This window comes from Polypterus senegalus, chromosome 4 (assembly GCF_016835505.1).
Source record: "Polypterus senegalus isolate Bchr_013 chromosome 4, ASM1683550v1, whole genome shotgun sequence".
Taxonomy (NCBI): domain Eukaryota; kingdom Metazoa; phylum Chordata; class Cladistia; order Polypteriformes; family Polypteridae; genus Polypterus; species Polypterus senegalus.
Window position 1 is genome coordinate 72,741,584 of NC_053157.1, and position 20,551 is coordinate 72,762,134.

A 20,551-nucleotide genomic window follows, 5' to 3' on the forward strand; every position below is an offset into this window, starting at 1 on the left:
CGTTTTCCATGTTTTAGTCATAATTGACAAAACGTAGACATGAAGTTTATAATGTGTGAAGCCTGAAGTCCAAATATGAAAGAAACAGAGTTTGCTAAGAGCGCTGTGGTGGCGCTGCGGTATCAGCTCTTGATTGGTGGTCTGAACTTCACGGGTTTGATTCCAGATGAGTCCGTTTTGAAAGGTGAGCTGCACGTATTCTTACTATTTTAAAATAAAAACATACATTTGATTCCAGTCTGTAACCGCCGGTGTAATTTATGATACTTGTAAAGGTTAGCTGTTTTTTTTATTCTGTTATTCTCTCAGCCGCGTTCACGATCCCAACTCAAACCCCCCTCCCCCGCATTTGACAGTGCCGTTTTCACAAAGGCGCTATAACAGAGGCAAACTCAAATCATGCTGATTGTTCTACATCGGATCAAGAATGCACTTTTGCCATCGCTGTACTTTGTATACTGTATGTATATGGGAAGCTCTGCACTCGTGACTTTATGCTGTAGGAAGTAAGTAAATAAATAATATCTATATAGTAATAACAGTAATTTTATTATTATATAGCAGCTTCCCTGTCTGTCTATCATATAGTGCCTTTCCTTCCTATCTATCTATCCCCTTAGCTGTTTTTTTATATATCTAATATACAGTGCCCTATGGGGTGCCAAACAGGCAATTACAATGATTTTCGGAATATATATAGTCATTCCTGAATATATAAAGTCAGAGTTATAATATATAAAGTCACTCCCGAATATGTAAAGTCAAAGCCTGATTATATAAAGTCATTGTCGGAATATATACTGTAAAGTCAAAACTTGAATATATAAAGTCAGCGTCCAAATATATAAAATCATTCCTGATTATATACAACGTCAAAGCCTGATTACATAAAGTCAGCGTCGGAATATATAAACTCATTCCCGAATATATAAAATTTCCGTGCTTGTCATTTCACTCATACTAGTGAAAGGTAAACTTCGACAGAAGCCACTCAGAGTCAATCGGCCTTGTGAGGTTCGTCCAAAAATGCGCCTATACAAAAAGAACAAATAAATATAGTGTTCAAAATGACGGGCACATACGTCATTTTGAATGATTTAACTGAACAGTATTTTTTTTTTTATATTTTTCTGAAGATGTTTTAGTTAACTTAGTTCATTACCTTGTAGTAGGAACTCATTGAGTTTACTAAAAATGTGCCTGAGTCGTTTCAATCAATATCAATATAATCTGACTTTAAATTCATATATTCAGGAATGAGGTCAGGCTTTGACTTTATATATTCGGGAGTGACTTTATATATTCCAAAGCTGACTTTATATATTCAGTAATGACTTTATATATTCTAACTGTGACTTTATATATTCAGTAATGACTTTATATATTCTGACGCCGACTTTATATATTCAGGAATGACTCTATATATTCCGAAAATCATTGTAATTGACTGTTTGGCACCCCATAGGACACTGTATAATAGACATATATAAAACACAGCTAAGGGGATAAATATATAGATAGGAAGGAAAGGCACTATATGATAGGCAGACAGGGAAGCTGCTATATAATAATAAAATTACTGTTATTACTATATAGATAAACAGGGAGTTCAGGCAGAACGGCGAAGGTTTAAAAAAAAAAAAAACATTTTCTCCCCAGCGGGGAATCAAACTCTGGTCTCTGAGGTACAGCAAGTCTGCTGCGCTCTGAGTGATGAAATCTTACCGGTACGCCGATAGCTGTTGTATTGCTCTTGAACCTTTTGTGAAAGTGTTTATTTGATCTTTGGCCTTCTGGCGTCACACATTTTATAGTTTATGCCTACATTTTGTAACATTTATCACTAAAATATGAAAAAGTTTCTGTTTTAACAATGTGTTTACACAGATTACTGTAGAAACGGAATGCATATGAAATGAGTGTTCCAAATAACGATCTATTATTTCCACTCTAAAACTCCATTTCACTGCCAGATAATCAATCAAGGTGTGAGCTGGGAGAAGTTCGTACACGTTCTAAGTTGGTGGGGGGATGGAATAGCCGGCTGCCTGCAGCTTGTGTTTATCAGCACATGTAGATGACAAAAGATGCTGGCGGAGAGGTGAGAACGGTTTTAAGAAGCGATTTAAGGTGGGACGGATCTACATGTTGGTAATTCTAGTGTTAAGGATAAGAATGAGCAACACAAGGCAATAACAGGAGGTTTACTGAACATTCAGCATGAGTTCAGGAGAGGGAGGTCTTGTTTTACCAACATGCTGGAATTCTATTAGGAAGCAACAAAAAGATATGATCAAAGTGGAGCAAACAATATCACTGATCTTACCTTTCAGAAAGCATTTGATAAGGTGCCACATGAGAGGCTGGGCATCAAACTAAAAGAAGTGTCAGTTCAAGGTGTGGTTTGTAGATGAATGCAAAATTGTCTCACACACATGAAGCAGAGGGTGATGGTTCAAGGAACCCTATCAGAATTGGGTGATGCGAGAGTGGTGTTCCACAGGGGTCAGTGCTAGGGCTGTTACTATTTTTAATAAATATAAATGATTAGGATAGAAATACAAATAACAGTTTGATGATGATACCAAGCTAGAATTGGCAGACAATCTAGAATCTGTTGAATGATTACAGAGTGACTTGGTCAGCATACAGGCTTGGACAGATTTGTGGCAGAAGAATTTCAATGTAAGTAACTGTGAAGTATTAAACGTTGGAAGTAAAAATGTTAGCTTTGAATACACAATTGGAGGTCTGAAAATCTAAAAGTACATCTTATGAGAAGGACTTAGGACTAGAAGTGGTGCCCGATAGTGTTCAGACGCCATTAGGAAAGCTAACAGAATGTTAGGTTATATAGCACAATGTGTGGAGTACAAATCCAAGGAGGTTATGCTCAAACTTTATAACGCACTAGTTAGACATCACCTGGAGTACTATGTACAGTTTTGTTCTCCAGGTTACAAAAAGGACACAGCTGTGCTAGAAAAAAATCCAGAGAAGAGCAACAAGGCTGATTTCAGGGGTACAGGGGATGAATTATGAGGAAAGATTAAAAGAACTGAGCCTTTTCAGTTTAAGCAAAAGAAGATTAAGACACGATAGAGCTGTTCAAAATTATGAAGGGAATTAACACAGTGGATTGAGACTGTTTTCTTAAAATGAGTTCATCAAGAACATAGGAACACAGTTGGAAACTTGTTAAGAGTAAATTTCGCACAAACATTAGGAAGTTTTTCTTTACAAAGCAAACCACAGACGCATGGAATAAGCTACTAAGTGCAGTAGTCAGTAGGACTTTAAGGACTTTCAAAAGTAGACTTGATTTTATTGTAGAAAAAATTAAGTGGATAGGATGGGCAAGATCTGTTGGGCTGAATGGCCTCTTCTTCTCTAGATTACTCTAATGTTACAAAGAATTCTTTTCACTGAGAAAGCTTATTCTTAGCTTTGATGTTAGTAGATGTCACACTTTACTATAACCAAATTAAATACAGATAGTGGTAAAAAAGTAAGCACATTTTACTCAAGTCTTTTCAACTATGACTTGAATAAAAAGAGTGATTCAACCTGATCTGCTTGATTAAATCCAGCGACTCAACCTTACTTGTCTGAATGCATTCCCTATAACTTGAGGCTTGAATAGAAACTTGAAGGTCAGGACTTTAAGCTTACAAGAATCTTACATATGTAAGACTTGGTCCCAAAGTAATTAATTAAAGCCATACAAGCCAACCTGATGCGGCAAATTTTTGGCCACTGCGCAAATAAGTTTGTATCAGTTTAATTTTCTTTGTATCAGGCATGTTCATCATCATCACAGTGTTGATGATGCAGAGAATCTAAGAAGGGTGTCGGTGTACTGGAAGGTTCACAGAGCCTCACCTATAATTAAGTAATTATCCAACCATCACGTAAACAATGAGGGTTTTTGTTCTTGCTAGCAAGTGAAACTATGTAAAATGCATTTATTCAAAGTTTTAATCAGTCACAATAAATTTTCTTTAGGCTTACCAAATATCATAGGCACAACAGACTGCACTCATGAGTGAATAACAGCACCAAAAAGCTTATTGGAGGCACAGTATGTAAAAACACAATCATACTATTGCATCATTGCACAGAGAAGTCCTTTTAAATGACACCAACACATCTGACCAATTGTATGTGTTCAGTCAACCAAGCTGATATTCAAAGTGGAATCTTTGAGTTCTAATATTCACCATGCAAAGATGGGCTATTCATTTTCACAGCAACCAATGACACACACAAGGGTTGACCTTGGTAAGCCAGAGGATGAGCCATTTCAGAAGGCAAACCACAGTGCAAGAAAACTCCAGGAGTTTAAGTGGTAGGGGGCAACAATGAAAGTGAAAGTGGACAGAGCCCCCTACCAGAGTTCCATCAGGGCAAAACCACAGCCAAGTTTAGAACAGAGCATGATCTGGAAAGAGAGGGTGGTAGTGTCCAAAAACACTGGAAAAGATAAAATATGAATACTTTGACATGGATGCAGTGCTGGAAAATACACTGATAGGAGGAGCAACACCATTCAACAAAATCTAAGGCATCTTGGCAAATACAATCAGTAACCAAGTGAGGATGAAAGGAGCAACCCTGCTGAGTTGTGAGATCCTCTGGGTAAATATTCAACAAGCACAAAAATCACCACAAAAACAGGAAGAAGCAGGAAAGAGGCACAGTGGAATTTACATTAAATCCTTACAAGTTCACCGCAAGGTTACAATAGGACAACCGGAGAGGCAATTTGCAATATCCAAAGCAGGTAATGGAGGAGCATCTCAGGAGAAGTACAATGACCCATTAATGAACCAGGTGCTAGAAAAGTATTTACAGACTCTTGACAACTTGGAAGCCACAGGTAGAGTCTGACATTGCAGAACCAAGGATGTATGAATGTATGAAGCAAAAACTTACCGTTAAACTTTGCCAAAAGGATGACCAAGTACAAGCTGAGAAATCAGTACTTTGATACAGCAGTACAGAAGGGCAGCAGCCCAGAAGTCTCAGGAAACCTACAGCACACCACAGTCCTATCACAGATCATTAGTGAAGTAAAAGAACACAAGGGAGATCTCATGGTGTTGCGGCTGGACCTTACTAATGCCTACAGCTCCATTCCACAACAGCTAGTGGATATGAAGGTGGGTGAACAACACCACTAGGTTCAGAATTGTAGGACAGAAAATACCAACATTGCCAGATAAACCAGTGAAGCTTGGTGATAATAGCTTTGGGTCAAGGAATCTCTTGTGCATGTTTTCCCCATCACAACAATGGAGGTGATAGAAAGGAACATCAGCAGCCATTTGAGAAGGTGGCTTGACATACAAAAGAGCTTCAGCAGTATTAATATCTATACACGGGACACCAAGCTTCAACTCCCAATCAGGGGTCTAGTTAAAAGAGTTCCAGATGATCAAAGTAAGACAAGTAATAATAGATAAATAGATTAATAATACATTTTATTTACAAGGCGCCTTTCTAAGCACTCAAAGACACAGAACAAACAAATAAAAAAGCACATTATAAACAAAACTTAAAACATCAGAAAATATAAAAATTAAAACCAAACAAAACCACTGTAATCATAAAGAAAATTAAATTTTAAACAGATTACATTACATAAGTTTACATTTGAAAGTTGAAAATGATTCAATATTTTTAAGATCAGTAGGTAGTGAGTTCCAGAGCTTGGGTACAGAATGGCTGAATGCTCTGCTCCCCATTGTGGTTAGACAGGTTAGAGGGACAGTCAGATGGACGGAGGAAGAGGCTCTAAGGTTACGGGAGGGAATGGCAACATGAAGACGGTTGGATAGATAAGGAGAAGCAAGGTTATGAATGGCCTTAAATGTTAACAGCAGAATATTAAAATAAATTCGAAACTTAATCAGGAGTCAATGAATCTGCTGCAAGACCAGAGTAATATGGTGAATAGATGGGGTTTGAGTAATGATGCAAACAGCAGAATTCTGGACTACCTGAAGCTTATGGAGAGACTTATTAGAGCAGCCAAAGAGGAGTGAATTGCAATAGCCCAGACAAGAAGTAACAAGACTGTGAACAAGAATGGCAGTGGCATGGGGAGTGAGGGAGGGGTGGATGCGATTAATATTACGTAAGTGGAAGTAAGCAGACCGGGTGATGTTATTAATGTGAGATTGGGAAAGCAGCAGGCCCTGATGGCTACCCTGCAGAATTTTACAAGAAATTTTCCGCTCAGCTAGCTCCCCTCCTATTAGCAACATTTACAGAAGCCAGAGATAACCAATCTCTTCCTCAAACCTTTCGCCAAGCACTAATCACAGTTTTTCCAAAACAAAATAAGGACTTATTACAATGTGCATCATACAGACCAATTTCACTTCTGAATAACGATGTTAAAATACTCTCTAAAATCATAGCTAGAAGGATGGAGAAAGTGCTCCCTCGGTAATATCACAAGACCAAACTGGATTTATTAGGGGCCGGCACTTATCTTCAAATCTTCGACGCCTGTTTAATGTAAATCAAACTCCCCAGAAATATTATTATCATTGGATGCAGAAAAAGCATTCGACATGATTGAATGGAAATACCTTTCTACTACATTGGGGAAGTTTGGGTTTGGCCCGAACATTTGTGCATGGATTAAATTACTGTATACTAACCCAGAAGCTTCAGTTTGCATCAACAACATTTGCTCAGACTACTTTAAACTAGAGCGTGGCACTAGACAAGGATGCCCCTTGTCACCGCTGCTGTTTGCAATTGCCATTGAACCACTGGCAATACATTGTCGAAATAGTGATCAGATAAAGGGGATTAGCAGAGAAGGACTGGAACAGAAAATCTCATTATATGCAGATGATATGGTACTGTATATATCGGACCCAGAAAATTCTGTGCCTGCAGTCTTAGCAGCACTCACAGAATTTCAAAAGATCTCTGGTCTCAGAATTAATCTGAATAAAAGTGTACTCTTTCCAGTGAATTCTCAAGCATATAATATTAGATTAGATACCCTACCTTTTATCATTGCAGAACAGTTTAAATACCTAGGGGTAAACATCACAAGTAAACATAAAGCTCTATATCAACAAAATTTTGCGTCTGCATGGAAAAAATTAAACAAGACTTGCATAGATGGTCAACCCTTCATCTCACACTAGCTGGAAGAATTAACACTGTTAAGATGAATATTCTTCCTAAGCTCCTTTTTATTTCAAAACATCCAATATACATTAATAAATCATTCTTTAAGCAATTAGATTCAACAATAACCTCATTTATTTGGAATTCAAAACATCCACGCATCAAAGAGCGACCCTACAAAGACAAAAGGCAGAAGGCGGCATGGCTCTACCTAACTTCCAGTTTTATTACTGGGCAGCAAATATACAGGCGATAAGAACCTGGACACAAATAGAAGAACATACACAGGCTTGGACCGCAATAGAAGTAAAATCCTGCAGTACTTCTTTGTATTCCTTGCTCTGTGCTCCAATAAACACACGTTATCGGCAATATACTAATAACCCAATTGTGCTCCACTCACTTAGAATCTGGAACCAACGTAGAAAGCATTTTAAGGCGGAGAAGCTTCTATCTGTGGCACCTCTACAAGAGAACCACCTCTTTCAACCTTCACAAGCATATGCAGTTTTAATATCTGGAAAAATTTGGAATTAACTTGCTTAGAGATCTTTATATAGACAACGTCTTTGCATCCTATGAACAATTACATTCCAAATTTAACATTCCAGCTACACATTTCTTTCACTATCTTCAAATCAGGAACTTTGTTAAACAGAACCTTCCAGATTTTCCTCATCTTGCACCCTCATCCACGCTGGAAAAAATATTGCTCAATTTCAAGGACTTAGACTCCATCTCTACAATATATAAAATCATTTTACAATCCCTCCTTTCAAAGATCCAAGAGGACACTGGGAAAAGATCTCTCAATTAATATATCAGAAAAGGAGTGGAAAGTAGCAATGCAGAGAATTCACTCGAGCTCCATATGCAAAGCATACAATTATACAACTCAAAATTATATATCGAGCACATCTGTCTCGACTAAAACTCTCAAAATGTTTCCAGGGCATGATCCAACCTGCGAACGTTGCAACCAAGTCCCAGCCTCACTGGATCACATATTCTGGGCCTGCACCAAATTAACATTATTCTGGACAAAAATTTTTAATTACCTTTCAGATATCCTTGGACTCACAATCCCTCCTAACCCATTAACAGCTGTGTTTGGGGTTCTTCCAGAGGGGCTTAAAGTGGAGAAAGACAAACAAATTGTGATTGCATTCACTACACTTTGCACGCAGACTTATTCTGATAAACTGGAAGAACCCAAACTCTCCTCTTTAAGTCAGTGGGAAACCGATGTGTTATACTATTTGAAATTGGAAAAAAATCAAATACTCAGCTAGAGGATCTGTACAGACTTTTTTCAAAACATGGCAGGATCTAATCAGTAATATTTTAAAATAATTTCATAAAGCACAGAGAATTTTTTAATTTAGGTATGTTTACAAGCCTTAAATTTTACGCCGTTTGGCTTGCTCTCTCTCTCAGGGATGGGGATCGATCTGTTCTTAACTCAATTTTTCTTTTTGTAAAAACTTGACTGCTTTGTATGGCTTACAATAAAATTATTAAAAAAAAATTAATGTGAGATTGGAAAGATAGAGTAATGTCAATGATGACACCCAGACTCTTGATCTGAGGTGAAGTGGAAACAAAGGAGTTATCAATAGCAAGTAAAGATTATCAGCTTTGGATAATGATGATTTTGTACCAATGAGGAGAACCTCAGTTTTGTCACTGTTAAATTTAAGAAAATTTGAAGAAAACCAGAATTTAATTTCTTTAATGCAGTCAATAAGCGAAGACGGTGGAAAAGAAGAGGTAGGTTTACTAGCTGGGTATCATCAGCATAACAGTGAAAATTAATGTTATATTTACGAAAGACATTGCCAAGGGGAAGAAGATAAATAATAAAAAAAGAAGAGGCCCCAGGACAGAGCCCTGGGGCACACCTAAAGTAACAGCAGTGGGTTAGGATGTGGTCTGGTCAATGGAGTCTAGCAGAAAAAGGTCTGCACTCAGTAGCATCCATGATGTCCTTCCAAGCACCACAAATCTGGTCATATGGGGGATGAGAAAAGACCCAGGCTGCAAGCAATGTGGAAAGCCAGCAAGTCAGGAGCACACATTTCCTTCTTGTAGTACAGCCCTGACAGAATGGAGACTGGAGGTATGACAATGTACTAATAATATCAATGGCACTTGTGAAGGAAGCAGCATGTAAATGCAGGAAGATTAACAAGAGACCACAGCTTATTACTTTTGTCATGAGTGGAGACAAGTCCCCTCAGTCAATGAAGAGTGGTGTGCTGGGAACAGCCAAAGACTGGATGATAAAAGATGACATCAAGCGCTGCCTCACCTTCCCTCAGGACCCTGAGGCCAGACTTGTTAATTTGGTACACAACAGTGAAGACCATCATCATGCTACTGCTGACAGTACCATGGTAAGAGTGCATGGATGAGCCCTATGAGAGAAAGTTTTTCAGATATCAACCACTGGTGAATCACTGCACGGAGAGCAAACTGCCTGTCCGTGGAGGTCAGAGCAAGAGGTTTCAGAGGACATTCTTTCTGTAGAGCACATCAGAAGAAGATCGCAGCAGTGGGTCAAGAGGCAGAGAAAGTGTCGTAACAGCTATGGGTATGAAGAGAGGAGCAATGGCCAAGCCATCTGGCTCAGGTTGGGCCTGATTAATCCAGTCTGTGCACCTTTCAGATGATGTTGTGAGAAGCACAAAAACATCCAGTTATGTGGGGAGTCACCTAACAATGAACCAGGCAGCAGCAGTATTATCCATCTGAGTGTACATAAGAATACACCCAGCTCTATGTATGCAAGATGTGCAATGCCTTAACAAGCTTATTAGAAAGACGTGCTCCAGCAAAGGACTAACTCTGGACACATTGGAACCTGTTTGTATAAGAGGATTGTGGCAAAACTGGATGCCATCATGAAAAATCCCCTTTATCCCCTCTAGAAAGTACTCTCTTAGGCCACTTTTAGCCACTTTTTATACTCTTTAATTTGCAATTTCTGCACAAATATACATTACTGTACTTATTAATGTATCTATTAATTAAAGTAATTGTATTAATAGACCAGTGTGTTTGTATTTGTCTCTGCTGTTTTGTGAATCAAACTTTACTAATCCCAAAGAGAAATATAATCTAATCTAATGTCATTAAGATTATATTATACAATGCACAAATTCACAACACGAGCACACACAGAGTTGGTACTTAATCGGTCTGCTATCGACTGGCATGCAACACATCTCTCTTAATATTAGACGCATTTCCTTTTCGTGGTTATATAGATCAACTACTGCGGTGGGCTGGCACCCTGCCCAGGTTTGTTTCCTGCCTTGCGCCCTGTATTGGCTGGGATTGGCTCCAGCAGACCCCTGTGACCCTGTAGTTAGAATACAGCGGGTTGGATAATGGATGGATGGATGGATCAAGTGATACTTTTTGCTCATCTGCAGAAACAGCAACACTGCCCTGGATACATGTTCTTCACTTCTACAACAGTTAAATAAAACTGTAAACTTTTCTAAGCTATTCTATATCATATTGTAACGTGCATAGCATAGCTTCACACTTACAGGCACAGTTACACTCTCCTTTGTGTCTCTTTGAGCCAACAAACAATTGGTTGTCAGGACCATTTAAATACCACAAGTGTGCATGTAATCATGCATTACCTCAGCAGGTCTTGATGTAAAGAGAAGTGTTTTGTGTTTCTGGAACCATTTGAGCCTCAATTGAAAAACAAGGTTTATTCAAGTGAGCCTTACTTAGCAAAACCTCAATTTTATTAACATGCTTTGTTTAATAAATCTTTCGATGTTAATTAATGTTGATTTATTTTGTTTTCTTATTGTGTCTTTTTTCTATTCTTTATTATGTAAAGCACTTTGAGCTACTGTTTGTATGAAAATGTGCTATATAAATAAATGTTGTTGTTGTTGTTGTTGTAATAACCCCATGGAAAAGCAAAGTGAAAATTGTGAAGATGATAATGAAAATCATAAAAAACACTAGACACTAAATTATCTCAAAGTAACATATATAAATGCTTGCTATATTTCAATAAAAAAAATTACCAAACCCAATTTTGTAAATTACAGTATAAGCACACCAGTGAAATTTGAAAACAAAAGGTTGTGTAATAAAGGGGAGGGGGTTGGGAGCATACGCTGATACAGCATGTTGCCACAACAAGTAATAAAGGTAGAGGTCTAATCGAAGGCAAATGTTGCTTGGGATGAAAAGCTGCAGCCATAGTGGGCACCCAGGACAGAATATGGGAACCACCAACTTAGCTGGTGAAACTGGCGGTCACTTTGTTATTTGCTTCTCTTTGTTAACTGTTAGCGGATTAAGAAAATGGGAAATAAATAAAACAGTGAATGACCTATTTCAGGCTAAAAGAAACAAAGGTTTGAGAATCTTAACAAGAGAATTGACTAAAAATGAAACTGAATAAAATATTTCTTCAGCAGTAGTAAGTGGCTCTAAATTAAGAAATCGGTTTGGAAAAACACCTGCAGTAGCTGCAGCTCACTAGGGGCTGGGATATACATGATGCTACTCGACACATACATTTGCAGACGCTACTGCTGTACAAGCAGTGTACTGACTATATTTGCAAGTGTACTTTATGTAAATCTGAAGGATACCACCAAGTGGCAGTGCAAGTTGCTGTTGCGAAGGTCCAAAAACAACAGCAACACAGAAGATGGTATGCAAGATCTTTAATGGTATCGAGTCATTACAAAGAACCGCAGTGCTTGTATTGCCTATGCGAGAACTAGTTGAAGAAAAGCACCATAAATACTTTCATATGTCAACATTTAAGTTTGATGATTTGCTTCACCGCATCAAACCATTCATCAGACACTGAAGCACAAACATTGATCCTGTTGGAGTTGCAATGTGGCTTGCCGTCACACTGCGTTAGCTTGCAACAGCCAATCCCTACTTCTTTTCGCTTGCCACAAACATATCTGTCTCGAATTTACTTCCATTTCATAATGGATGTTTCCACTTTCAAAAAGTTGGCAATTTTTTGTCACTATGCAGATGTTCAAAATACCCCCAATCTCTACCACTCACATTTTGAAGAGGGGGGCTGAACGCACAACAAGGTTGCTCCTCTGAAATCCCCTCTTAAACGGTAATTCAATGGGATACAAACAGTTCTTTTTTTTTACCTCCTCTTTACTCGATCAGCTGCTGGCTTGTTGCTGCTGCCGTGCCGTGTGATCTGCATCTTTTGCGACGCACTTTTGTCATGTCACCTATGTCCATATATTCAATCTCTTTTCACTTTTACCATTTTATCAATATCACATTGAATTTTGATTTCATGTTTGGAATTACATCGTGACAACACAACATATAACTCCCCGTGAATGAATATTGTTTCTTTCACTCTACAAGAAATGTGTCTGGCAATAGCATTCACACAAATGAGAAATGATTTCTCTCCTGGGATTTCACTTTCACCAAAACAACAAATCTTAATTCTCACGGTGACACCTCATCATTAGGAAGTAACACTACTTTTTTTTTCTTTCTTATGGCAACAAGAATTAGACGATCAACAAGTCTCCGACAAACAATATATTCAACCTCTTTTTCGCTGTTCTGTTATTTCACCGAGTAATAATTTCCGTTTGTTTGCACCAATGCGATCTTTACTACCCTTTTTTGAGATTTTCGAATTTTTGTACTTACATTATCTCTAATTATAATTATATCTATCTCTAGCTCTGCATGTGTACCGCGCCAACATTTCTGAATTCTTTACAAAGTTCTACTTAGTCATCTACTCTTTGTTTTATTTCCGGCCCCAGGCGTGGTTAAATCTCTTGGCACAAAGAGTCATCTCGTGGGACGTGAAAGTGTCTCTGTGAGAAAGTCACATCTCGTCTTCTTACAAACATCCAAGATTTTTTTTTTTTTAATAATAGAGAGACAATGCTGACGTTACAAACCATAATATGAACACACATGCCACCCAAATTTTTGATGGTACTACAACTTGCACACATGTCATGTTAATTTCTGATGATGTGCTCTGAGAACACGTCAAAAGAGCACTGGGAACAAATGGCAGCCTTGATGCGTGTGTGTACGCATTCCGAGCATCAAGTATATTCCGGCCCTTAGACCTCTGTTGTATTTAATATTGTGGCATGCGAATATACCACCACTAACATAGCAGTGTACAGCTTCCTAAAAGGATTATGATAAAGCAAAATTGCTCTGGAAGTGAGTGCAAGTGCCTATGTATAAAAAGCAGTGAAAGAGACATGCATTCTCACTTGTTCTTGTTAATGTTTTTGTTAATTAATTCTGCTGGCTCCTTGTGAATGCCCTCCAGGTACATAAACACAGCATATGGATGGCGAGTTCCATTGGTGGCAGTAATATCTATATAACAGGCTGATGTATTTGAGCATTTTAAAAGTAACTTTGCTCGAATACAGGGAATTTCACCAAGCGGATGACACCTGTAGATTACAAATGTCCCTTAGACGACACTTTAAATCCTACTCAAAAGCGGACTTTTGTTTTAAGGACTTGAACTGTACAATTTGTGGTCATTTTTGCCCTCTGTCCTTGATTAATTTTCAGTGCTAATTTGATCCCACGATGCTGGATTCAGGAGACAACAAACCTAACAATTTTCTCAAATCTGTCCCAGAGTAAGTATGTTTAGATGCTCTGTGAAGGATTGGCATCCCCATATACTGTCAAGTGTTGCTTTCAATGCTGCTAGTACAGAGTCCAGCTTTCTATGTCTCTACATTACACAAAGAGATTTTTACAAGAGTAGATGGATGGATTACTGTGCACTCATAGTGTGCATTTCACTCTGAGCTTTACTCAATATTGATTTTTTGTTTCTACTTAAACTACAACTTTTATGTTTTATCAATTATTGTGTTTGATAATGTAACGGCTTTGCTAAACAACATCAATGGCATATCATAATAAAGAATGACTGACTGATTGAGCGCCCTGCCCAGGGTTTGTTTCCTGCCTTGAGCCCTGCGTTGGCTGGGATTGGCTCCAGCAGACCCCCATAACCCTGTAGTTAGGATATAGCAGGTTGGATAATGGATGGATGGATGGATGATTAATTGAATGTAGAAGTTAAGCAATTTATAATGTATATGTACCAACTTCATTAACTTTGTTTCTAAGGGTTGATTCAAAGCATTTACTTCTTGCACAATGGACTTCCTGATTTTCCAAACAAAATCAACAAATGAAAATGTACCAAAAAGACAATTTTGGTTACAAGCCAAATGGCTCACACAGTTAAAGCACCTTCTCTACAACCCCTTCTGTCCCTGGCATACTAAGTCTTTCACAGTTCCTTAAAGTCCACAACCTCTGCAGTGATGAGGTTGACTTATGTAATGAAACACTGAATAATAAGTTTCTTCATTGACTGAGGATGCTTTCTAATTTCAGGACTGCAAAATGTGAGCTATGAAAAAGATTGAAGAAGCTGAACCTTTTAAGTTTAAGCAAATGGAGATTAGTAGGTGATATGATTGAACTGTTTAAAATTATGGAAGGAATAAGTACATTGTATCACAGCTATGCACCAAGAACAAGGGGGTGCAAAAATGTGTTGTGTTCATAAGAATTACATAATAACACTTTTAAATCACTTCATGTTTTCTTTGTTTATTCCTGAAGCCTCCCAATTCACCAGTATGAAAACAAAAACATAAATGAAATTTTGTTTGACTTGTCATGATGTCTAGTTAGGCAAACTGTTGCGCTTTTTTGGGTTCCCCCACTATTTATGGCCCAGCCAACCCATACAAATCCTAATATTTAGGCCATTTTTGGACCATGTTTTACATTTATTTATTTCGTGGATGCCTTTATCCTAAGCAACTTACAACATTTGAGATACAATAAGCTTTTCTTCTTTTGGTTGCTCCTGTTACAGGTTTTTTTTTTTCTTTTCATTTTTCCAGTTGGAGCACAAGCAGATGAAGTGACTCGCTCAGAGTCACAGTGTCAGTAGCAGGATTTGAACCCACCTCCTCAGTGTTTAAAGTCCAAAGCCTTAACCACATATTTTGTGCAGGACATTACATTCTTATGATAAAGAGTAAACCAACAGGTGCCCTCAGCAAAAATAATCATAACCACTTGAAGCTGTGCATGCCACATTAACGGACGCCAGGGGCTCACTCTCTACTGGAATATGAGAGGTCAAAGTTACATCTTTAAGACTTTTGTCCTCAGATTTAACTTCCATGACAACAAAAAAAGGAATTGGTAACACATGTCTTTTATGCTATTTCAAGGTTGCTGATGACAAAATATATTTGAAATTTGGTTCTTTACCTGTGGTCCAAACCCTCTAACAGCCTCTCACAGAAGGTTAAAAAGTAAAGATTTCAAATATAAGCATATGGGGTATGCTTTTAACACTATTCCAAGACTGTGCGTTTATAAATGTTATTTCTGATTTTTCTCCATTACAATCAAGAACATTTAGACTTTAACCATTTAAATTGAAACACATTTTAATATTTCAAATATATGATGTAACTATTCTTGTTTAATATGCACTACTACCTCATGAAGTAATCATTTCTTATGAACAGCTCAAATTAGGGTTGCTTACTCAGACTTTCTTTTTTTTGCATATGCATATTGATGCAGCCCTACAAAAATTCCAAATACACTCCATGCCAACTAACTAAAAAAAAGTTAAACACAAAATTCCTAACTGGTGCCTGTCAAATGTTAAACATGCACGCTCGGACTGCTAAAATGCCTCCTTGGAGGATACAAGACAAATCACACCATTCATCGTTTAATTCCAATCGACTTCTTGCTTGGCTGATCGATCGTGAATACAGTTTAGTACAGATATGAAAGCCCACCCTGCAATGACTATGAGACTTGCCTCTTGTCACTCTCCACAAGTTTGAGGGAGTTAAAGACTAAGAAGGTAATAGGAGTAGAGGCGGGTCACTGCAAAGTACACCTGTTAGTCAATACTGCGCCTTGTAAATGGCACACTTTGCTACAATAAATGGCCTTATTAACAGGAATGCGTGCGATTGTCAGGCCTGACCGATGTGTGTAAGTACTTATATTCCCGGGTTTTTCCTTTCATTAGGGCAAATGCAATGAATCAGTGCAATTAAAACCAGCTGTAAACACTTGAGCGAGATCCTCAGAATACCATTAGATCCGTGCAGGTTGATCACAGGCGCCTGGATCAGAGCGAGCACTAACCTTCCACGCCACAGCATTCCTAATAAACACCCCCCCTCTCTCCCTCCGTCGATCTCCGCGAAAGCAATGTGGGTCACAAGGCCTGCGCTGCGCCTCGCCGCGTCTTCCCCGGCGCTGGAAATTCCACACATCCTCCTAACTCCAGGCGACAACGTCCTCCCCGGCCCGTAGGCAAGATTTAACTTCACTGAACAGAATGAAATGAAATGCAATGCAATAGCAAAACACACCTCATCTCAACCAAACACAAAAATGTGACAGATAGGGTAGCTCACCGGCTCTCCTGCTGTGGTTATTCACCGTTCTGTTTTTCTGAGGTTCAACCAGAGCTAAACAAACTGCGGGCCAGCCTGCCTCGCGCGCCGCACCTGCGCAGTCCAGGCCTCGGTAGCCAAAGCTCAGGCTGCGACGAGGCGCGCTCGGCGGCGCTTCCTTCTGAGTTTTTCGGTTAGATTATAATGAAGAAAACGGTAACTGCGCCGAATTGACTGTGGGAAAAGTGTCACCTCAGATGCGTGTCATATATTGACTTTAGAAAGGGAAGTTCATTCAGTTATGTAGTCTTTGACAACACGCATGAAGCGTTTTATAAAACACCAGTAGTTGAGCAAGAAGCGGAGATCTACCGGCGAAAATCCAGGCAAATACACTGAACTGTCATTAGTGGCGAATATACGGAAAATCGCTAAAACGTGCGCTTCTCCTTCATAGCAAGAATAAAGAAAGTGACAGCAGCAATTAAGAGGTTGGCACAGGTTCTATCACGAAAAACTTTTTCATTTTTTTAATTGAAACGCTTCTTTGAATATCCTTTTTATATAAACTGTACATGCACTTACAGCTGTCGCTTCTAACATTAGATCCATGTATTTTTTATCAGGGGTTGCACTCATCTTACATCGTAGGAACGTTTTAGCAATAACCGTATTTTTGGATGACTTAATAGAGGAAGAACAGTTACAGTATGATCATTATTTAAGGATCGGAGATTAAATGTAGGTGAACAAATCTTACAGACGCGCGCATAATTTCTGTTCCTATTCCAATCTCTGCCTTACAGGAATGCCATAGAACACTCATTAAGAATCCACCTTAAGGAAACATAAATATAACTGCAAGTTCCAAATTTTCGAACCATAGTAAACATTAAAAGTTAATTCATTCGTTCGACAATGAGTTAAGTATATTACTGGTACGGAGAGGCTCCATAAAAGTTAGAATCTAAGTCATCAGAACAATATTTCAGATTAAAAGAGTGTAGAAATTTAAATTATAAACCTACCTTTTGCGGGAAATTTGTCGTTTAATAACAATTTTCTTCTGTATTATTTGTGTGTGGCCTTTATTTGGAAGTACTGAACGTATTGTACAAAATGCTTGTTATACAAGCGCTCCCACTCCTTGGCCCGTATCTGTCAGTCATTCTGTTGGCAAGGAGCCAATCAGGTCAAACTCACGCTTCAACCATACTTGAATTAAATGCCGGAAGACTCTATTTGATGGACAGCGGCTCCACCTAATCGTATATCCACACTTTAACAGGAGGATTGTTCATTTCCTTTTTTAACCAAGACCCGACGAAACCGTACGCGCGTGTGTATTGCTCCCAGAATTCCTAGAAAGTGAAGGTTTTATTATTATTTTTTCCCCCTCTGAGTGGGAAGTACTCTCTCGAGAAAGTAAGACAGAGCCAAAAAATTAACCCAGGAGTAGCCAATGATTTGAAATGCTATAGACATAATTGACATTTCATTTAAAAATTGTTTATCTTTGCGTTCAGAATTTACAGTATATGATGATGTTGTTTTCGTAACACCCCTAGATAGTACATTAACAACGTAAAGGTTTTTAGAGTCTTTATTGTTTCGAGTACAGAAAACCATAACATTCATAAATGCCTGTTCTAATCAACGTGTAAAACGTGGCTCATTTTTGCCAAACATATTCAGGATTCACAAGTAATTGTGGAACTGGTGTTTGAACATCTAGATCCTGCAATCTCGTCCCATCTCATCTTTTCAACCGGTTTTCCTGTATTCACTCAGATAGTCAGTCTATCCAAGTTTTATTATTGACGGACAGCAGTCTTAGAACTTTCTATAAATTGTCAGCCAGGTTTAAGTCGTCTTTTTGAATGATTTTTTCAAAGGCTTTGCAGCATTGATACTGCCAAATTATTCAGGTCACTACCACAATGAAAGCTTAGTTTGCATCCTATTTTAGGCATAGCCAGAGGAGGGGATTTTAGGTTAGAACTTTGCCCGAAATTTATTTTATGAATGTTCCATCCTATTGATCATAGAATTATGATTCATGTATTTTTTCATTCCCCCTGAAATTAATTCCCTCCCGGCTACACCCTTGCTAGTCACTGGTAATTTGCAGGCTGAAACAGGCTTTCCTCAGTGATTTCCTTGTCATTAGGTTTGTCTGTTTTGTCCTCAGTTCAAACCAGCTTCTGTGTTTCTACCAATGACAAGCATCCTGTATTATAATGCAGCCACCACCAGACTTCCTAGTCAGGATAATTTCAGAATAACTGGTTGATTAATTATGGTATACAGTGATTTTGGTTCCATTGATGTCTGAACAGTTTTATATTAAGTTTATGGTGCTGATTAAGAATATGACTTATTTTTATTTTAGTTACAACTAGTAAGTAAACAGTCTAACATCATACAAAAAAGAAATGAAAAAATCTAACAGTGACAGGAAAAAAGTTATGTATGATTTGATTAATTCATACAATATTTATTAGTTATTGTTATTAATGTCAATGCTTCAAAAAACGCTGTTTATGCAATTTCCTTTTATGTGTGTCATCAGGACAATCACTTTGGAGACTCCAACAGTAGTCTGCCATCATATGTATGTCCCATCTGCCTTGATATCTCTCCTCCATCACCTTTATATCCTGGTGGAACCTCTCGCCTTGTTCCTCGCTGAAGTCTCCAAGGTTATCTGGAAATCTGTTTAAATGGCTATGGACATAGTGCATCTTTATGTTCATATGAACTCCCAAATTTCTGAAGTTAGCAAGCATATCTTGCACCAATTCTTCATAATTGTCTGCTCTGTGATTACCCAAGTAGTTCTTCACAACAGAGACAAAACTCTCCCAGGCCTAAGCCTCAGTGTCATTCATGCATTTGGTAAAATTGGAATCGTTCATGAGTTTACGAATCTGAGGACCATCAAAGATTCCAGCTTTTAGTTTTTCCATGCTCAGTCCCGGGAATGATCTATAAATGTACTTGAAGCAATTACCCGTTTTGTCCAAAGCCCTAACAAATTGCTTCATCAGTCCTAGCTTAATATGAAGCGGTGGGAGAATGATTTTGTTCTTGTCCACCAGCGGCTTGTTGATGGTATTCGCAGCGTCAACAATCATTTCTTCCCTTGTAGGCCATGACACTTTTGTCCAATGATCTTGCTTTGCCCTGCTATCCCAGAGGCACATGAAGCATGGGTATTTTGTGTATCCAGATTGCTGTCCAAGCAAGAAGTTCACCATCTTCAGATCAACACAAAATTGACCACTGATGTTCATGATAACAGATTTTCTGTAATATGATTTTTACATTTTCGTATTCTTTAAGTTTTGTTGAGTGAGCAATGGGAAGAGACGCATAACGGTTATCATTGTGCAAGAGAACATATTTCAAGCTTCTAATGGAGCTGTCTATAAAAAGCCGCCAGTCTTCTGGTTGATATTCTGTTAGTCCCATTTGAAGTACAATTCCTGGGATATCATTGCAGTATACAAGTTCTTCCTCTTGGTTGAAATATGGGAGAAGCCTCTCTTCTCTTGTCCAATAGGCTGTAATTTTAACTTCCGCTTTTATAAGATTTTGTTCATTAAGTCTGGATGCTAAAAGTTCAGATGCTTGCTTGGGCAGATGTAAGTCTCAAATCAGGTCACTGAGTTCTTTTTGGCTTAATGGTTGAGGCGTCGAAGAGTTTCCCTCAAATTCACTTCCACTGCTACTACCTGCCATACACTCCAATCTCTCTTCAGCCTCTCTTCAGAGTCTGACAGTGACTGGTTTGGTAGTCTGGTAAACACTGGGATGGGAACGAAATTGCCATGTGGAATAGGTCTTCTTGCTGATTCCAAATCTGGATAATCCCATCGAGCTTTCTTGTAACGATTAAA

The 20,551-nt window shown here is 38.4% G+C and overlaps 1 protein-coding gene across 1 annotated transcript in view; it reads right to left on the minus strand.

Annotated features, from left to right (window-relative positions):
- clocka (clock circadian regulator a) overlaps window positions 1-17,812 on the minus strand; it is a 193,086-nt gene extending 175,274 nt beyond the window's left edge. Inside the window, exon 1 of the mRNA XM_039752875.1 lies at window positions 17,678-17,812. The gene's annotated coding sequence lies outside the window, so the exon portion shown is untranslated. The remainder of the gene's footprint in view (window positions 1-17,677) is intronic.
- Between the last annotated feature and the right edge of the window lie 2,739 nt (window positions 17,813-20,551).